Genomic DNA, 20,274 nt, shown 5'->3' on the forward strand with positions numbered 1-20,274 from the left:
CAACAGTTGACAAGACGGAGATCTTAGATGTTACGCATGATAAATGTGGCTCAGACTTCAAATTAATGATAGGAAATCCTTGCACATACCTAGGAATGTCATGATTTGAAAAAAAATCTAACGAAAAAGGGGAAACCTTATCAAGAATTGGGAAATGGATTTGGTAACTAACTTGGACATGACAATAATTAGTGAAAAAAATATGATCATTAATGACACTAATAGGATCAGATACGAAAAAATATCCCTGACCACAATGAGTTGTAGTGGGTCACAACTAAAAAGACAACCTACTTGTGGAAAAGACTAAAGACACAAACTACCAAACTAAGAAAATACTTATTGACACTACCCTAAATACTACCTACTACTCTCATGAAGAGAGGACACTTTATTTTTAGGTTGAAGAAAAAAAATAGGGCTTTAGGAAAGTGCCATTCACCAATCCAGAGAAAAGGGTACTGTCTAGTTGAGCAAGTCGAACAACACTAGAATCTTTAATTTCAGCAACATAAAAAGGACCAAGTCAATGGATTTGGAGCTTAACAGGATGCTTGTGATACTTTTTGTCATAAAGTAATACATAGTCACTTATAGAAAATGATTGATCTTGACATGTCGATCGTGCCAAACCTTCTGACACTCCTCAATAGTTTGGTGGAAATAAGAAAGAAATCATGACTCATCTAGTTGTAATAATTCATGAACTCATTCGGGAATGGACTCATCTTCAAACATTCAATTTCATGAGCAATAAAATATTAGGAAAAATCGACTCAGTAGGAACAACAACTTATTTCCCATAAACCAGTTCAAAAGGAGTGTACTTGTGCAACCACTTGATGGTAGTTCAATAGGCCCGTAAAGTAGCAGGAACCCGTTCATCCCAATCATATCTATTTGCGAAAAAAACCTTAGTAAGTCCCTTTTCGAAAATTTTATTAAAATCTTTGATAGTTCCATTAGCTTGTGGATGATAAGGAGTTCCCTTATGGTGTTGTATCATGAAATTTTGTAGCAAATCCTAGACTACTTCATTGATGCAATGTGAGCCTTAATCACTTGTAAGACTTCAGGGAAGACCAAACCTGGTAATAATATTTTCAAAAATAAATTGAGCATTCATATTAGCAGTGCACTATTTAACAGGAGAAGCTTCTTCCCAGCAAGTCGAATAATCTATTATGGTAATGATATACCGAGAATTTGAATAATGAGCATGAGGGTGAATAGGCCCAATAAAATCAACAACCCATTTCTCAAAAGTAGCAAGGGTTCATCCTGGATGCAAGGGTATTTCATAGCAACGTGACGATTGGCCAACTTGTTGACATACATCACAATTATTTTCATATACTTTCGCATCCTTAAATATATTCGGCCACTAGAGATCGACTTGCAGAACTTTCCTAGAAGTAGATTTTCCTACAACATGACCTACTGCAATTCCCACATGGTATTCCCATAATACGCCTCCGCATTCATGATCAAGAATACAACGACAAAAAACTTGGTCTATTCCCATTTTATATAGTTGTCATGCAATAAGTTGGTAGTTTGCTGCTCTAACTACCAAATGCTTTTTTTTCACAGTAGTATATTCAGGAGGGCATTGCCCGATATCAATAAAAGTGGAAATATATTCTAAGTAATCAACGTCATCTTCAATACAAAACAAATTATCATCGAGAAACTACTCATAAATTGATCCCCTCAATTATCCTAACTCCAACCTGGACAAATGGACTGGCCCCACATTCGATCTTCCTGGTTTGACAATCACCTCAAAATTAAATTCCTGAAATAACAATAACCACTGACAAATCCTTCATTCGAGTACAGGCTTATTGAATAAATATTTAAGTGTTGAGTGGTTTGTGAAGAACTTGAATGGACCTCCTAGCAAATAATGTCATAATTTTTGGAGAGAATATACCATAGCTAAAGCCTCTCATTCTTTGGTAGTATAATTTTTCTCCACAGTTGAAAGTTTTCTGCTTGCAAAATAAATAGTATGATCCAAGTTTCCTTCACCTAGTTGTGTTAATATAGCTCCTAAGGCAATTCCAGATGCATCAACATGGACAGGAAATGGCTTATTCTAGTCAAGGTTGACTAGGATGAGTTCACTTGCAAGTTTATCCTTTAAAGTGTCTAATGTAGCATCACATTTATTAGACTACACGAAGATTTCATATTTCTTAATAAGCTTCTCGAGCGGCGCTATGATTAAAGCATAAATTCTTATGAATCTACGATAATAACCAATATGTCCCAAAGTAGTACACAGTTGTCGGACTGATCCAAGTGGATGTTGGTTGCCACTCACCTATTCCACTTGGACCCCCACCATTTTTTCGTTTTAGTTTCCTTAATTGTAGCGCAACTCACTATTTTGGCAGTTTTTAGGGTTCTAAACTTTCAGAGCTGTTTTGAGGGACTAAAAGACGTTTTTAGGGAAACCGAAGATACCAGAATAGTCCTTATTAAGTTTGGCAACTCGTTTTTGGCTAGCTCTTTCATATCTTCGAAATGAGGTATTATGCTAGCTAAACGAAGATCATATGCCAAAGCTACAACCCCAGAAAGTTGATGTACCAATTTACCCAAACGGGGCCCACAGTCTTGGTGCTTCATCTCCTAGGGTTAGGTTTTTAGATGTTTAGGGTTTCCATCATTTCTCAATAATAATTAGGCCTTTGAGCCTCATTGTAACATAGTTTAGAGGCATGTAGATGCCACATCTCTTCTCAGAGATAAGATACCATCACCGAGATAGTTTATTTCCATTTTTGTGTGTAAGCATATTTCAGTTCTTCGATGTTAATGAAATGAAATTTTAATTCTATTGCATCTTTGTGTTTATTTTTTATTTTTTTGTGTTCCTGCATAAGTCCAGACTAGTGGTATCAAAGCAGCCTGCTCTTTCTCTATTTTTGTTTGCATGTCTCCAACAAGGTCAAGGTATGAGGAGTTAGGGCTCGATCTGGTTGAACCTTTACAAGACCAACCTCGAAAACCTCAATGGCCTCCCATGGTGGAAGAAAAGAAAGACGAGGGGTCAGGAGATCCTTTTGAAACATTTCTCGAGGAAGCATTGAGCAACAAAGGAATATGATGATGGATAACTTTTCCCAGATCCTTCACCAGCTACCCACAGGTGACGCATCTTCATCTAGCAGCCACTTTGGAGGAAACACTCCTTTTAAGGTACAAGTTAACTTTGACATTCCCATATTTGAAGGAAAAATAGATGCAAACGTCGTAGATAAATGGTTAAATTTGTTGGAAGGATATTTTTCAGTTCATGAATTTTCCAATAGGGAAAATATTAATTTTTCACTCCTCAAAGCTGCCCCACATGTCAAGGATTGTTGGGAAACCTACTGTGAACAAAAGGACGAGAGTGAATCCTCACTGTTTTTAGCTGCAAGAACCTCATTTCAGCAGAGGTCGTGAAGCGGTTGGGCCTACCGACCACACCACACCTCCAACCATACACCAATAGGTGGCTTCACCAAGAGCGAGATCTCTGTGTCAGCCAATAGTGTTGCCTTCCCTACAACATCAAGCCCTTAATAGTTGAGGTATTGTGTGATGTTTCTCCTCCTGAAGTTTGTGATGTTTTATTAGGCCAACCATACTTGTGGAAGTGGAATGTTGTGTATAAGTCTAGGCCTCACACTGTTATTATTACTTTGGGAAATAAGTTGTACAGGATACCGTAGGTAGCACCACCTATAGTAATTTCTTTGATCACTGAGAAGCAATGTAGTAAGATCATTTCCCTGACTAGGATTTTTTCCTTACAATTCACCCTCAGGGAAAGAAGAATATTGTGGCCACAGCCTCCAGACAAGGCTCATCTGCATGACAATAGTCGATAGACATGGTTGTAGACGAGTACAGGAACATATTCACCTCACCTGCAAGGGTACCTCTACACTGTCAAGTCAAGCACTCCATCGATCTGACCCCGAGCGTGCCATTACTTAATGAACCTATCTATCAATTCTTTGTCTAGGAGAACGTTGAAATCAAGAGGTAGATTTAGGGGCTATTGCAAAAAGGGCACATCAGGCCAAGTTCATCACCCTGTGGAAGCCTGATCATGTTGATATAAAAGAAGGATGGGACCTGAAGACTTTATATTGACTATCAGGCACTAAACAAGATCATTGTCTAGAATAGGTATCAAATCCCACATATTTATGAACTTTTGGACCATCTCAAGGGGGTGAAATATTTCAGCAAGATTGACTTGAAGTCCGACTATCACCATGTACCGATCAAACCCTACGATTTGCGGAAAAATGCCCTCAAATCCAAGGAGGGCCTTTTTGAATGACTAGTCATGCCTTTTGAGTTGATGAATTCCCCCGCAACCTTCATGAGGCTGATGGGCGACATATTGTGACCCTTCACCAACTCATTCGTGGTAGTGTATTTGGATGACATATTGATCTTTAGCCAAAGTTGGGAAGAACACCTCCAACATTTTTGAAGGTTCTCCAAACCATGCGGTAACACAACTTGTGTGCCAATTTGGAGAAATGCACTTTTGGTATGACCCAAGTTCAATATTTAGGTTACATCATTGATGAGAGGGGTTTCCATGTGGCCCCAATGAAGATACAATTCATTTGGGTTTGGCCAGCCCCAACCACTCTAACAGAGCTTCAAAACTCCCTCGGTTTTGCCAAATTCTACAACAGGTTTGTGTTGGGGTTCTCTCATATAACTTGGCCTTTGAGTCAAGCCACCAAGGAAGGAGTGAAAGCAATGTTATTTTGGTTTGAATACCAACAGAAAGAGTTTTCTGAGTTGAAGCATCGTCTATGCTCTACACCAGTGCTCACTTTACCAGACCTGCAACAACCATTTTAGATCGAGACAAACGCATCTGACTATGTTATTCGTGCAATACTTACCCAAAAGGGGTATCCAGTGGCATATCATAGTGAGACACTTTCAGACGTAGTTTGAATGTTTCCTACCTATGACAAAGAGATGTATTCCATTATCCAGGCTTGCCGACAATGGAAGCAGTACATTATGGGGAAGGAAACGGTCATCCACACAGACCACCGACCCCTGCAATTTATACAAACACAAGGGAAGTTACAGAATGATCGCCAAAAAAAATAGTCCACATACCTACACCAGTTCCATTTGAACATTGTATAAGAAGGGAAACACCAACAATGTTGCAGACTACCTAAGTCGGCCACCGGTCATGGCACTGACCACTGTGCTTGACTCTTGTGGGCACCACTATAACATTATTTCATTTTGATAAGTTAGTATATTTGTCAAAATAAATTCAAAATTTTATCTTAGGATATGGATGAAAAAGACAGAAAAATAAAAAAATGTTATGACAATTGTATATTTTATATATATCCATATCAAATAAAATGTTAGGAATTAGTATCCCTAAAGAATGGAGGCAAAAGAAAACAAAAATGTTAGGGAAGAAAAAAGAAAATAAAAGCTTCGATTTCAAATAGAATAAATGCAAAGGTTGCTCGTTTAAATGCGTCCCATTAGAAATATTTGTTTAAATGCAAAGGTTTCTCATTTAAATGTGCCCTTTAAAGGGTATTAATCTTTGTTATAAATATCTAACATTAAAATTTATGTTATATAGTGCATATGTTTGTTTAATACAAAGTCGTTAGTTGACAAAACGTCATGTCGATTTTAAACAAAGATTGCGCATCATCGAACGGTGGATCTACTCCCCGCCCAGATTAATAGCGGGGGATGGACTTCGCACCCCCCTCAATCATTTCCCATTAACATGGGGGGGTCCGAAAATTAGTTTTAATGGCGGACGCCCCAACCCCACATGTCACCATCTCATAACTCTGCACCCCCTTGGTTAAAACCACAAACCATTCGTTACCCCCTCCGAAATTCGCCAATGATTTTCTTCCACCAACGGTCCTCCATACCACTCTTTGACCATTATCCCTTGACCAATACAATACCTCCACCTCACATATCCATTGTCCAGCCGTACTATCTGTTGCCACCTCACTACCCATTCCTAACTTATGCATCTGTTGCCTAGTTGTCATACCTGTTCCTATTCATATGTTACAACTCCACTCCTAAACATTAAAGCTGCTACGGTCATAAAATAAACCATTAGCCAAATATTTCATGCTATAAATAAACTTAAACCTGTCTCCTTTTCACTTTCCTCCAACTTTTTACTCTTATTTGCAGGCAAAACAGTTTCCTTTTGAAAAACCTCTTGCCATTCGATCATTTGTTACCAGAGTCAAGTAGTGTACCTGTTATCCATTCAATTGATCACCTAATTCTTCTATCAGGATGGATCCAAAAGGGATTTCTAAGAAGTAGAGTACATAATAAATTATTTCTACTACCATCCCAGTCAATCTTGACCATGTTCCCCTTACTGACTCCCTTTTCAAAATTGCAGATGCCAACGGTGAGTTTGACATCCACGAGCTGCACCTATGGCTTAAACAAAAATAATTTGATCAGAAAGACCCAATCAGGTTCTCAGAATCACTGTTACCTTTCTTCAGCTTCCCAAAAGCTCATGATTTCCTTGACCTGATTACTTGGTGCCAAGCCAAGTATGACCTTATAAAAGAAGCAGTGGTGGCTCAGAATGGAGACATTCTGATTAGAATCTCTGCTGAACTCATTAACCAGATGCTCCTAATTCCTCAATTAGACTCTCTCACCCGTTTTTCACCAAAAACACTTATGGATCCGTATCATAAGCTAACCTTTCCACAAAGAGCCCAAATGTTTGAAACATTTTTATTTAAGGATGCAGAATTACCAAAAAGGAATCCACCCTACCCATCTTCCATTTTTCTTGAAGCCTCTAGGTATTGTATTTATCTGCTTTGCTACTTGTAAGGATATCCATATGACTAGTCTGTTGATGAACCCATCCTTGGATTCCTTTCCATTTTCAACAAATACCAACAACCAACATTCATGTATAATTACAGCCAATTCCTGGCTGATAATATACATTAACAATTTATAAATCTTAATATACAATGAGTGTTCAACTACAGCTCTGTAATTGTCCACATGTTTCTTTTTTAGCAGGGAGATGTTTTTCCCATCAAGCTCATTAAACATGATGAACAAGGAGTGAATCAATCAGTGATTCATTGCACTAAAATAGTTCGGACCACTCCAACAAGCTCTTCATTTTCAGATTTTATAGATGCATTCATACATCCAGTGGCACAATTTCTCAACAATCAGACAAAGCCAAGGATTGGAGATGAAATAAAGAGTATTTTACATTTAAGTGAGGAGACTGAAATTGGTGACTCGTATTTATACCATAATTATATAGAGATAAGGGTATATGGTTGTGAGCTTACACCATATAAGCTACCCATGTATGTTCCTATGAAAATGTTTTCTCTGTAATTTATTAGGAAGATGATCAACATGGACGACCTGCACTTTGTGTCAGGCAAAAGAAAATCTCAATTTAAAATCAAGGCAAAGATTGTATCATTCATTTGCAACACCAGATCAGCTGGTGTTGAGGCAGATGCATTGTTAAAGAAAATGAATTTCTAGCCTAGCTTTACCTGGTCTTATGACCCTTTTGGTATTATTTATGCCTTGAGAGTTGAATTAAAAATGACCCCCTATAATCATACTCCAAGACTAGAAATATAAAAGTTCATGAATCAAGAGCAATGGGCTGAGGGGACACTTTAAGAGGTAGATGAGCAGGTTGTATCCACCCCCAATGAACAGATTCTAGTTATTGAGAGAAGGAAATAGAAAATGGTGAGAGAGGAGACTTCATCTACTAAGGAGATCATGAAAGGATTCATTCTACAATAGAAGAAGCCAAAGTTTGGCTTGGCAACATCAACAGAAGAAAATCAACAAGTAATAATTGATCTCATAGATTCAGAAGTTTCTACATCAGCAGGAGCTAGTGTTTCAACAACTCCTACAACTAGTATTTCAACAACTCCTCCTACAACTTCACCTTCTAGGGAGCCTCTAGAAATTATTCAGTCCACAAGAACGAGTTCCTCAGATGATCAGAACATATTCTCAGGGTTCCTTGAGATTAAACAGTAGAATGAGACTTTGAATTCTAATGTATATAGTCAATTATGGAAAAAAACATCAACTTCCCACCATAGACTTCTTTTTTATTTCGAAAATGAGAAAGGAAAAATGCAGATGGCTTTCTTGCAAGCCCAAATTCCATTTCCTAAATCTCCATTAGATTATAAAAAGACTGTTTTTTCATTTGATGCTAATCAAATCCATCCAGTTGACTAGATGGATATGCATAGATAGACTGGTGAAATGTTGTTTTCCACCATGACAACTACAACTATGTCTCTTTCCAAACTTAGGACTGTGTTACCGGGAATAGTGTCTATGCAGAGCTGGTAATCCCACTAAGGTTGGTAGCTACCTTAGAAACGAACAAACTAAAACTACTTTCGTCTTCCTTTATGAGAGATAGATGATAGAAGAATAAAGGAGACCAACCTCTGTCTTGCGCTTGGTTCCTTGCTCGATTCCTCTCTCTTCTGATAGTCCTTTGCTACTTGCTTTCCTATGTACCCAGCTTCACAGAGTACCTGTAGAATCAAATTAGCATAACACTATACGAGAACATAGATCTATTATCATAAAAAATATAGGATCAGATGTAAATTGACCATACAAATGCATAAAACATAAATCATACAAGAGTATGGAGGAAAACTTGAATAGTTTTATTGATAATCAAGAAAGAGCCAAGAGAATTACAACCAATTGTTCTGACCCAGCATCATCCTCTCAGCAAGAAGCCCTTCTTCACCTCATGAAAAGCTTAGATCACCCAACACTATGATGTTGCACCAAGAAACCAACAACACTTCCTTACAAGATACAAAATTCCAGCCTCTGGATCTTTGGGATGAGGGATCCATATATAGATGTCTACAAGGGAGGTGAGTCAGATTTTGAGATTTGATTAGTGTCTTCCCTCTGATAGTTCTTGATTCCACTTGGATATTGATGATCTCTTACTCATCCCTGGTCGAATTCTGAGAGGCAAGTGTCACAGGAGAAGTTTCTGGAAGATTCCATGCTTCTCCACCTTGCGGATTGACCCTGCCATTTGTCCCTTCTCACCCATCGCACCCCATAGAAGGGCTTTTTGAAATGCAACGCACCTACTGTGTGTATTTAGGTGGGATGCAACACACTTTGCCTATGGAGCAGGTGAAATGGTCAAGTTTAGACCAGTTCTGAGTAGTTTTTCATGGAGAACTTCTAGGAGATGCTGTAATCAGTTGACCTTGTCCTTTTAGGGGTTGGAAAAACACCTTTAGGGACTTAGGAGCCCTTGGTTTATGGACATTTATGCTTGGGGTTGCAGTGCCCAAAAATGTCTATAACAGTTGCCCCCTAAAGCATGAGGTCATTAATCTTCTGATGTCGGGTGAAATGCTTTATCATGAGGATTCGAAGTTTTTTCGAGCTGGAAGGAGACCTGTAATAAGATACAATACAATACATTATCTTCATTTTATTTTCATGATCTACTGAGGCAGGCATTCCCATGCTCAACTTTATAAATTCATTTTCATGTACATAGGACAGACAATCGTCTGAGTGTAGACTGATGATTCTGGTAGAGCCATCATCCCTTGGATTGGATGATTATCTGTGTAGCAATGATGTACATTTGATGTCTTTATTTTCCTGAATATATATCACAACCCGGATGGATGAAACTAGATCCGGGGTCTTAAATCTTGTTTGATCTTCACTCAAAGTACAAGTCGGTCCATGTGAGAGATGTTCTGGAGTCGAACATGGAAAGACATCGCCTGAGTACCAACCAATGATGTAAGTTGTTAACAGGCACGAGAGGAATCACTGATAATGATAATGATCCTCAAGGTACTGTAGTACAATTCACGTGGTGTGAATAAGGGACTTGGCGTCGAACACCACGTAAAATATTTCGATGCAAGGCCATTGATGTAAACCTGTCACTGGAAGTGAGAAACTTTCCATTGAGGCATGCAAGCTTCAAAGTACTGAAAGGGTTTTTCCTAGATCGACTTCTTGGATAATGAGCTGATGTCGACAAGAAGGGATTTGTCATAGGAGAGCCTTAGTGAATCCCACATCAATGACATGGAACAGAGTAAATGATTTTAATGGAGGTGAAAACAATCTGGTGATATACGGTTCAGGGTGGCAGTCATGAAAGAATGGAGCGAAAATGTATTATAGTGGGTGAAACACAGGTAAATTCTCTGAGTGACTTCTCTTGAACATATCGGCGACACTGACATGATGGATTGGTAGAATTAACCCCAAATGTGGATGGTGTGATGGAACCATGGTGATGTGACCAGTGAATGGAACAACCCAAGCCATCTTGGACGCGGAGTGAAACTGTCATGTTCAAGAGCAACTTGCTACCAACAAAGTTTCTTCAAGTTTTCTTCATAATTTTTCCCCAGTCATTGCTGACCAGTACCTCTTTATTTTTGTCAAGCTTGAGGAGGATAACATATGCTTGTTATATAATTTTCCCTTCGGGAAAACCCATCGCTATGTTTTAACGAGCCTAGCGATAGTGAAACCCGTTCTTGTCTGTTATGGACAAGTTTGTCACTGTTAGGTCTTAACCAGTTTAACGACAAAGATAACTCGGTCCTTTTCATTTTTAGAGAGTCTAAAAAGGAACGTAAAGTAGAATCCAAAATCCTTTTTCATCATCTAATCCCTTAAGTCTGAAAAAGTATAAAATAATACGAAAGGGATGAATTTTCGGTAATTTTAACGAGCCGAACAAGACAAGCGCTCGATCGTTTTGTGTAATAATCCCTTAGGTCCAAAAATATTAAAATCTAAAGGAGGGATAGCATTTCTGGTTGCTTTAACGAGCTGGAGAGGCCAATATCTCGGCAATCTTTTCATATTTTACGAGTCAGTTGAAAAGAGCTTAAAGGAGACTCGTTTTTTTAGGAACAAGTGATAGATTCGGGTAGCAACTGATTCCATGTAAGGTTTGGAATTTTCCAATCACGGCAGTGTCACAAGGATGGCTAACAAGATCACTCTTCGCAGTTGTTCCTCAAAAGGGGTAAACAATCAAGTGGAGGTGAATGATCGGCCAATACAGAGTGGAGGTGATGATGAGAACATGACCAAGGCTTCAAAGGCTGAAGTAATACATTCGCAATGGTTATTTACCGGAAATTGGTTCATTTTTTAATGAGCTTAAACGCTGGGGGAAACACTTGCTCATTGCTTATGTTTATTTTTTAACGAGCTTGAATTCCGCGATAAAACTGCTCGATATAATGGTCATTTCTTGACTATACCATTAATGATTTTGTTCCTTCAAAGGTTGCGCTGCATGCTCAATTTCTTCATCAATCTAGTTAGAAATGAACAATACATGTTCGGAAAATGAGTTAATACACTAATATTTTACTTGAATTATGTAAAAAGTAATTTAAAAGTGCTTTTACCCCTCATTTTACCATTTCATTTGAACTTTGGCTTGTTGGAGCTTTGGAGGTGTTTCCCCCTTTGATTTTCACCAGCTGATTCTGGGAGATTCTGTGGACGATTTTTGGCGCCGTCTAGACCAGGTAGGAGCTAAACTTGAGCTCTTTCATTTCATCTTTTCCATTTTTCATTCTGAGCCTGATTTCTGGTTTTTATGAGCCTCTAGGGTTTGAAAAAATTGCTCTAGCTCCATCGCACCCTTTCTACATCGAAAGGTGCATTGCATGTTGGCCTACTCACTGGACAGTTGGCATGCAACGCACCTAGAACAATGCTGGAGGTGCAATGGGCGCAAGGAGGGAAATCTATGCACAATATTCAATGGAAATTTTTGCCTGTTTCTTACCAAATCAGGATCTAACTCTTCTCTTGTTTGTTTTTAGAGATTTATTGGAGCAAAATGACTATTACATGGTGAGAACGTGAGCATGAAGAAGAGGACATGCTTGCCTTACAAGATCGGTTGGCCACATGAAGAGCCGCACCACCAGCCATCCTACCAAAGGTGAACAGAATGGTCCTCAAAGACCTGTCAGTGACATCACGGATGATGATCTTGTCGTCTTTACTCGATTGAGATCCCTCTTTACAATACCTACGAACGTAATCTCTCACAAATTCACCTCCATAGGTCGAACCTGATAAAGAGATAGGGGCACCTCACCTCGATAAGCCGGTGAATCAAGAACTATCAAAGGGATGCTGTAATCATCCTTGGTCGAATTCAGAGAGGCAAGTGTCACAGGAGAAGTTTCTGGAAGATTCCATGCTTCTCCACCTTGTGGATTGACCCTTCCATTTGTCCCTTCTCACCCATCGCACCCCATAGAAGGGCTTTTTGAAATGCAACGCACCTACTGTGTGTATTGAGGTGGGATGCAACACACTTTTCCTATGGAGCAGGTGAAATGGTCCAATTTAGACCAGTTCTGAGTAGTTTTTCATGGAGAACTTCTGGTAGATGCTGTAATCAGTTGACCTTGTTCTTTTAGGGGTTGGAACAACACCTTTAGGGACTTAGGAGCCCTTGGTTTATGGAAATTTTTTGCTTGGGGTTGCAGTGCCCAAAAATGTCTATAACAAACTGCTCTATCCAATGTTCAATATCAACTCAAGATAGAAAATGTTTCTTCATTAGCCAAAGATAATAGAATAAAGGGACTGGAGCACTTTGTGATTAAAGTAGGACATGATCCCAAAGATGTCAAATCTGCAGAGTTACTCCTCAAAAGAAATATGTAGACATTGTTGCGTTAAAGAAATAGTTGAAGTTGTCTTCTACAAAATATCCTCTAACAAATGACATAGTAGAAAATGAACAAAAAAGGAGGACATGCTCAAGCTTATCACTGAGAAAAATATACAACTAAAGAAAATGGAAGAGCATCTTGAATAGTTACTAAAAGATAAAGAAGCAACACAACTTGCTATGGTTCTAGTCACAACAGTCCCAATAGCAGTTGCAGATACAAAGCCTAGTTCATCATCAACAACCATCGAATCTATGTCAATAGTAGCTGATCCAGCAAGATTATCACATGAATTGGCCATACAAAAACAAGAAAATGAGAAGTTACTGCAAAATTTCCAAAGTTTAGAATTGTAGAAAATCAAGAATGATACTTTGTATGTGCAGGAGATGCAGAAGTCCCAAAAATTGGAACTTAAGATCCAGAAGTTGGAAACTAAGTCCCTAATGGCAGATACTTTGACCCAAGCCAAGGAAAATATTTGGACACACATCAGCCAATCTATGACAGATGTATGGCCATCCAAACAAATTATTTTTGTACAACAAGAACTCATCACCAGATCCAGAGCAGTAATAGAGAATAGAAAGTAGATTTGAATACCGCCCTAGCAGAAGCCACAGATATGATAAAGGTGTTAAATTCAAAAATCAGAGATGATCTAGAAGGAATAAATATTTCTGACAGAATAGCTACCATCTTAGAGATTAAGAAGGTCTTACAAAAGAAGAATTTGATTAACCAGTTAGAAACAAAATGCCAAACCCTGGATATTGTTGTCCAAAGGTTTCATTTAATATTTTAAATAAAAAAGGACTACCAAGATTGCTAGATCTAAATGATAAGTTGATCAAATTAGAATATTATTGCAAGAAGTCGTATACTATAGCAGTGGATAGAGCCAAGTTTGCAGGAATCAAAGGAAACATAATAGGGAAGCCCTTTCTAGAAACCTTGGAGTTTGATTTGACCATCAAGCACAAAATTAGACATTTGTTCCTCAGCAAGACAACTTTCAGGAGGTACACAGAAGTGGATGAAAGATTTAGAAAGATGGTGAATTTGGAAATCCAAAGTGAAAAAATATGGGATCAATTGTGTGAAACAATTGAGTAATTTCTTATCCTAACAGTATTCCAACTCATCATCTTTTTCAAGCCAGATCATCAGCCAATTCCCAAAAGATAGAGCCACCTCTTCAACAGTTTCTCGGTTCCTATAATATTGTCCTATTTTTGTAATTTTGTCCTATTTTGGTATGTTGTTCCAATAGATATAGATATTTTTCAATGTTTTGTTTAAATAACTCCTTCTTTGAATTATTATGAGTTGAACCCTTGAACAAGATATCAAGAAGATTTGTACTAAGCTGGAGCATTTTTTGGAGTAATAAAGGATTCTGGATTTATCTCATATGGTCTGCTTCTCAGTGAGTTCTATTTCATGGTATTCATTCATTATGTTTTCTTCATATAAATTAAGTCTTTTACAATGATTCGATCCAAAATCTGACTGAGTTTCAGTCCCATTTTGAATCCTCTATGAAGTTTTTTTTTTATAATAAGAGAATAATTTACAGAACTATTTTTTATTATAAGTTCCTCTTTAAATATAAATTATATCAAATATCTGTAACAGTTTAATTATATTGTGTTGATTAAGTAAAAAATGTTTTCTTAATTTCTTCTTATAATTTGTTAAGTATTCAGTTTGAATATTAAATGAATTATACTTCTTTGTGCTTTACTTTTCCACCCCATTAAAATCAAATTAACTATGTGCAGTTGAAGGACAACCTTTTATTTGACTTGGAAATCTACCTGAGTTTAAAGCACCTGTTTATAAATATTTCAGTATTCATCCAACAATTCAAAACAACAAAACATTATAGATGCTTTGGCATAACTAATTGACCTAGAGTTATCTCGAAGGACAACATCTGATTGCAATTGTTGTCGGGGAGAAAAGGATTGAAAGATTTACTTTCCCTGGGAGCAATGAATTTTCTCTTTTCCTTTAAGGTGAATAAAGGATTAGATATAGGTTAAAATCTTTCACCTGGAAATTCCACTTTTTTCAAACTGGCTCCTTTTAAACACACTAGATCACACTCTAATTCTAAGATTGTTAACCCTCTACCAGATCTAGAGAGACTTATTAGGGGATCCTGTTTAAGGAGAAGACTTCAAACCTCTTCTTCTTCTTCAACATTACATCCTAAAGATATATCATCTGTAGATCATTTTTCATTTGTTCCATCTAATCCTTATTAGATTGAACTACCTCCTAGGGTTTCTAAACTCCATTCAAAAGGAGTATATCTTCCATCACCATTTTTAATCAAATCACTTGAGTCATATCAAGTGCCATCCATTCCTATAAAATAACCTTCATCTGAGGAAGAATTGGGTTTACATTTACCTGAATTCAAGACTACGGATTTCATCTCCCCAACTATTTATTTTGTTCCATCAACTTGTACTAATCTTGAAGAGACATTTTTTGTCTATTCAAATCCTTTGTTTGAAAACAAGGAAGAATCTCCATCAGGAGTTCATAAGTTGTTTTTTAAAACCCCTTTGAAATCCTCAAGGAGGCATCCTCCTTCTTTCTCTCCTACACATACTAATACCCCTTTTGATTCTCCTTCACCTTCACCTTCATCCTCTTCTTCTTCATCATCTACTCAATCAGCCCATACTCCACCTTCCACTATGGCTTTTCAATCCATTTTGCAAGAAAGATATGTTGCTTTAGTCCTTCCTGAAAACTTGGCAAATTTTCCTAATGAATATCTAAAGCATTTACCAAGTTTCAATGGTGAAACTAGTCCTTCAATAGAAGATCATGTAGCATCTTTCTTAGATTTTGCAGATAATATGAACATAGAACATGAAAATGTTTATATGAGATTATTTGTGCAATCCTTATAAGGAAATGTTAGCATCTAATTTAGACAACTTATACTTGACTCTATTAGAACATGGAATGAGCTCATAACTATCTTTAAAAATCAATCAGGGGTAAAGACGAATCATGTCTACTTTCTCACTAAATTTGAAGAATTGAAAAGAAACCCTGGTGAACCAGTGGCCAAATTTATTAAGAGATTTAATAAACTCTATCATATAATGCCTGTTGATTGTAAGCCACCAATATCAATTACAAAAGTTAGATTTTCCAAATCATTTGAAGATGACTTTGTAGTGATGCTCAGAGAAAGAGTATCCAATACATTAGAAGATAAGCAAACAAACACTAATAGATCTGCTTCTAGCAAACTTAGAGCTAAAGTAGAAAAAATAGAAAGAAAATTAAAAGCTAGGATTGATGACACATATTCTTCCAAATCTAAACTTGAATATCAAAAAATTGATGAAATCACATCTTTACTTAGAAACACTTTCAATATGATTTCTAAAATTGAATCACAACCTAGAACTACCCAGCAAACTATTGTTATGCCTCAAGCTCAAACTCAATTTCGAAGAGCTCCTCAAATGAAAATTCTTCAGAGACCGGGTTTTGATCAAAACATACAACCACCATTGTTGATTGACGATCAACAACCTTAGGATGCAAGTCCTTTAATTACTGAAGATATCAATAATTTTGATTGTTCAACAATACAAATGGAAATAGTACCTACATCTTCCCCTCAGTATTTTGAACAAGAGCAAGGAGATGCTCAACTTTCCAAATATCAAGCATTTTCTAAATTTTTGATTGTAGAGTTAAATAAGAGATATGATCTAAGACCTAGATCAGGCCCAGGTAGGCCTCCAAAATCTACAACTATAATAGAACCTGCAATAAAATCTATCCAAACACAAACTCTAACACCTCAAACTACAGAGTCATCTACTGAAACATTTTCATCTAATAAAACCATTTTGATAACTTTTAATATTGAGAAAGAATTGGAAAGAGTCAATATTCGTTTCCCTTTAGTTGAACTTTCCAAGAACCCTGGTTATAAAAATCAAGTGTCTAAATGGATACAATCCTCTAGTATAGATTCCAAGGGATATATTATTAGTTTACAAGATGAAAAACCCTCAGTAATTTTTGGCCCTAGTTCTGATATGATTGATGAGATTGTTCCACCCTTTTATGTAACTTTAAAGGTCCATGATTTTCTCTTGTATAACTGCATGTTGGACTCTGGAGCTTCTCATAACCTTGTGCCAAAGGTAACTATGGACCAACTCTAGTCACAAGTTAGTCAATCCTCTCATGATCTCTACAGCTTTGATAAAGAATGTAGCATGCCTAGGACTAATCAAATACCTAGTTGTGACCTTAGCCAAAATACCTATTAAGAGTGTAGTCTTAGACATAGTTGTCACTGATATTCCTACCAATTTTGGCATGCTTCTATCTAGATCATGTTGTGCTAAACTTGGAGGATCACTTCAGATGGACATGTATTTTGCTACTATTCCAATCTATGGAGGTGAACATTTAAGGTTATATAGGGAAGTTAGATTCCTCCATACTGTTTGCAAGTCTGATCAAGAAAAAAATCACCCCATCTATGCAGTAGATCAGGATTTTGGTTTCTTTCAGTTATCATTGCAAAATTCATCAAACACTCAACTTTCTATCGAAAATATAGTTTCCAAACCTAAAATTGTAAAATCAAATATCTTGAAACTTTATTTTGATGGCTCTTGCTCAAAGGAAGGAGTAGGAGCAACGATTTTTTTGATCTCACCAAATAAGGAAAATATTGCTCAATCATGCAATCTTGAATTTGAAGTCACCAACAATGTGGCTGAGTATGAGGCTTTTCTTCTTGGTCTTGAACTAGCTAAGAGTCCAAAGGTTCAAAACTTGAGTGTCTTTTCTGATTCTGAACTAATAGTCAAACAAGTTAGAAACATGTGTCAAACAAAGCACCCAAGACTTAGATCTTATAGAAATGAAGTTTGGGATACAATTAAAAATTATTTTCAAGGATTTAACATAACCCCTATACCCACGGATGAGAATATGCATACTGATTCACTTGTTGTTTCAGGAAGATCTTTCAAAATCCCTAAGCCAGTATGGTTGGAATATTAGATTAAAGTTAAGTACAGACCATCAATTCTTGATAACCTTAAACACTGGTAGATTTTTGAGGATGATGAGCAATTAAAATCTTTCCTTCAAGTCATTGATGAATTTTCAAATATGCAAATTGAAGAAGATCAAAAAGATGTCCAAGAATCAAATCAACATAGTTCAGACACTTCATTTAGTCCTAAAATTCTTGATCATGATATCATTCATTTAACTAATAATTGTATACCCAAAGGATTAGTTCGATTGGAAAAACTATTTGATAATAATGATGTCTCCAAAAACCCCTTATCTAATTCAGTTGAAGAAGAAATTGAAGAGTGCAATATTGGGACTTTAGATGAAGTTAGAAATGTTAAAATATCATCATCTTTGCCTTTGGATGTTAAAAAGAAATACTTGAATCTTCTTAAAAATTACAAAGATGTTTTTTCCTGGTCTTATAATGAATTAAAAACTTATGATACATCCTTGATTGAGCACAAAATTCCTTTAAAACCAGAGGAAAAACCTTTCCAACAAAAATTAAGAAGAATCAATCCAATACTTCTTCCAACCATTGAGAAAGAACTTAAAAAGCTTCTTGATGCTCATATCATAGTACCTTTGAGGTATTTTGACTAGGTAGCTAACCTAGTTCCTATCACAAAGAAAAATGGTGAAATTAGGTTATGTGTAGACTTCCGAAATATGAACAAATCATATTTAAAGTATAACTACCCATTGCCCAAAATGGATCATCTACCTCAGAAAGTTTCAGCCACAAATAAGATTTTTATGCTAGATGGATTTTCTGGCGATAGCCATATTATGGTGAGTCAAGCTGACCAAGCCAAAACTTCTTTTACTACTCCCTGGGGTACATTCATGTATGCCAGGATGCCATTTGGACTAACAAACGCTGGAGCCACTTTCCAAAGAGCCATGGATCTAGCATTTGTTGGTAAGATATCTAAATTCGTTTTCATTTATCTAGATGATTTAATTGTTTTCTCTGATTCTAATGAAAAACACTTGAGCAAGGTTTTTGACAGGTGCAGAAAATATGGCATATCCATAAATCCAAAGAAGTCTTTATTTTTTGTAAAGGACGGGAAATTACCGGGGCATATTATCTCCAAGGAAGGAGTTGTCATTGGTCCAAAAAGAGTTTCAGCTATTCAAACTCTGTCTTTGCCTAGAAACAATAAGGAGGTACAATCCTTCCTTGGGAAAATTATTTTTCTCAGAAAGGTTTATCCATAATTATACAGAGATAGTAAAAGATATAAATAATATGTTTAAGAAGAATAGTGAAGTGAAATGGACATTTTTTGTGAGATATGATTTTGATCAAATAAAAAAGGAAATATCTAAAGCCCCTACATTAGCCAGTCCTAATTACTCTTCCCCTTTTAGCATATTTTCTTTTGCATCAGAGACAACCTTAGAAATTGTACTTTTACAGAAGAATATAAATGGTGATGACCAGCCCATAGCCTTCTTCAGTAAAGTCATGAGGGATGTTGAGCTTAAATATGATATTATTAAAAAGAAATCTTATGCTTTAATCCAAGCCCTCAACGCCTTTAGAACCTATGTTTTGCATTGACGCATTACAACCTATGTCCCTAATCATGATGTCCAAACTATTTTGACCAAACCTGATACTGATGGAAGAAGAGGCAGATGGATTGCCAAAATTCTTGAATTTGACCTTGAGATCAAGACCACAAAGCTAGTGAAAGGTCAAGTTTTGGCCAAATTTCTAGTTAAATCCAGTTGCAAAGTATTGGGAATAAATTGTGTTTCTAAACTTTCATCTAGGGAGAATCCATAAGAACCTAACTTAAATGCAGAAGGGGAGAATCCACAAGAACCTTCCTTAAATTCAGAAGGGTAGAATCCATAAGAACCTTCTCAAAATTTAGAAGAGAATCAAGAAGAACCTTTTTCTTTAGATCAAATGATACTCATTCATATAGATCAAAAATATCTACTCTCTGATTGGTATTTTGATATTGTGAAATTTTTTAGAGATTTTCAATGTCCAGTTGAACTTGACTTAAAGCAATGAAAAAACCTAAATCTCAAAGAAATTAAATATTGTATTATCAATGCTAATCTATACTAGAAATACCCTCTCAATATCCTTATGCTTTGTTTAACAGAAAATGAAACAGAGGTAATTATAGATCAGTTCCATGGGGGGTTTTATGGTGGACACTATGCCTGGAGAGCAAGAGTGTACAAAATTTTAAAAGTAGGTTTCTATTGGCCCACACTGTTTAAATAAGTTGGAGCAAGAGTTAGAAGTTGCACCAAATGTCAGATATTTGTAGGGAAACAGAAGTTGTCAGCACTCCCTCTTGTTCTAGTATTGGTTCAGGCACCTTTTATACAATGG

The 20,274-nt window shown here is 36.7% G+C and overlaps 1 protein-coding gene across 1 annotated transcript in view; it reads left to right on the forward strand.

Annotated features, from left to right (window-relative positions):
* The window catches only part of LOC149181618 (cation/H(+) antiporter 19-like), an 84,806-nt gene that overhangs the window by 22,173 nt on the left and 42,359 nt on the right, over window positions 1–20,274 (forward strand). The gene's annotated exons all lie outside the window — the stretch shown is intronic.

This window comes from Pinus tabuliformis, chromosome 3_2 (assembly GCF_031772625.1).
Source record: "Pinus tabuliformis cultivar Carrire ecotype Pingquan chromosome 3_2, CPIR1, whole genome shotgun sequence".
NCBI classification, from domain to species: Eukaryota; Viridiplantae; Streptophyta; class Pinopsida; order Pinales; family Pinaceae; genus Pinus; species Pinus tabuliformis.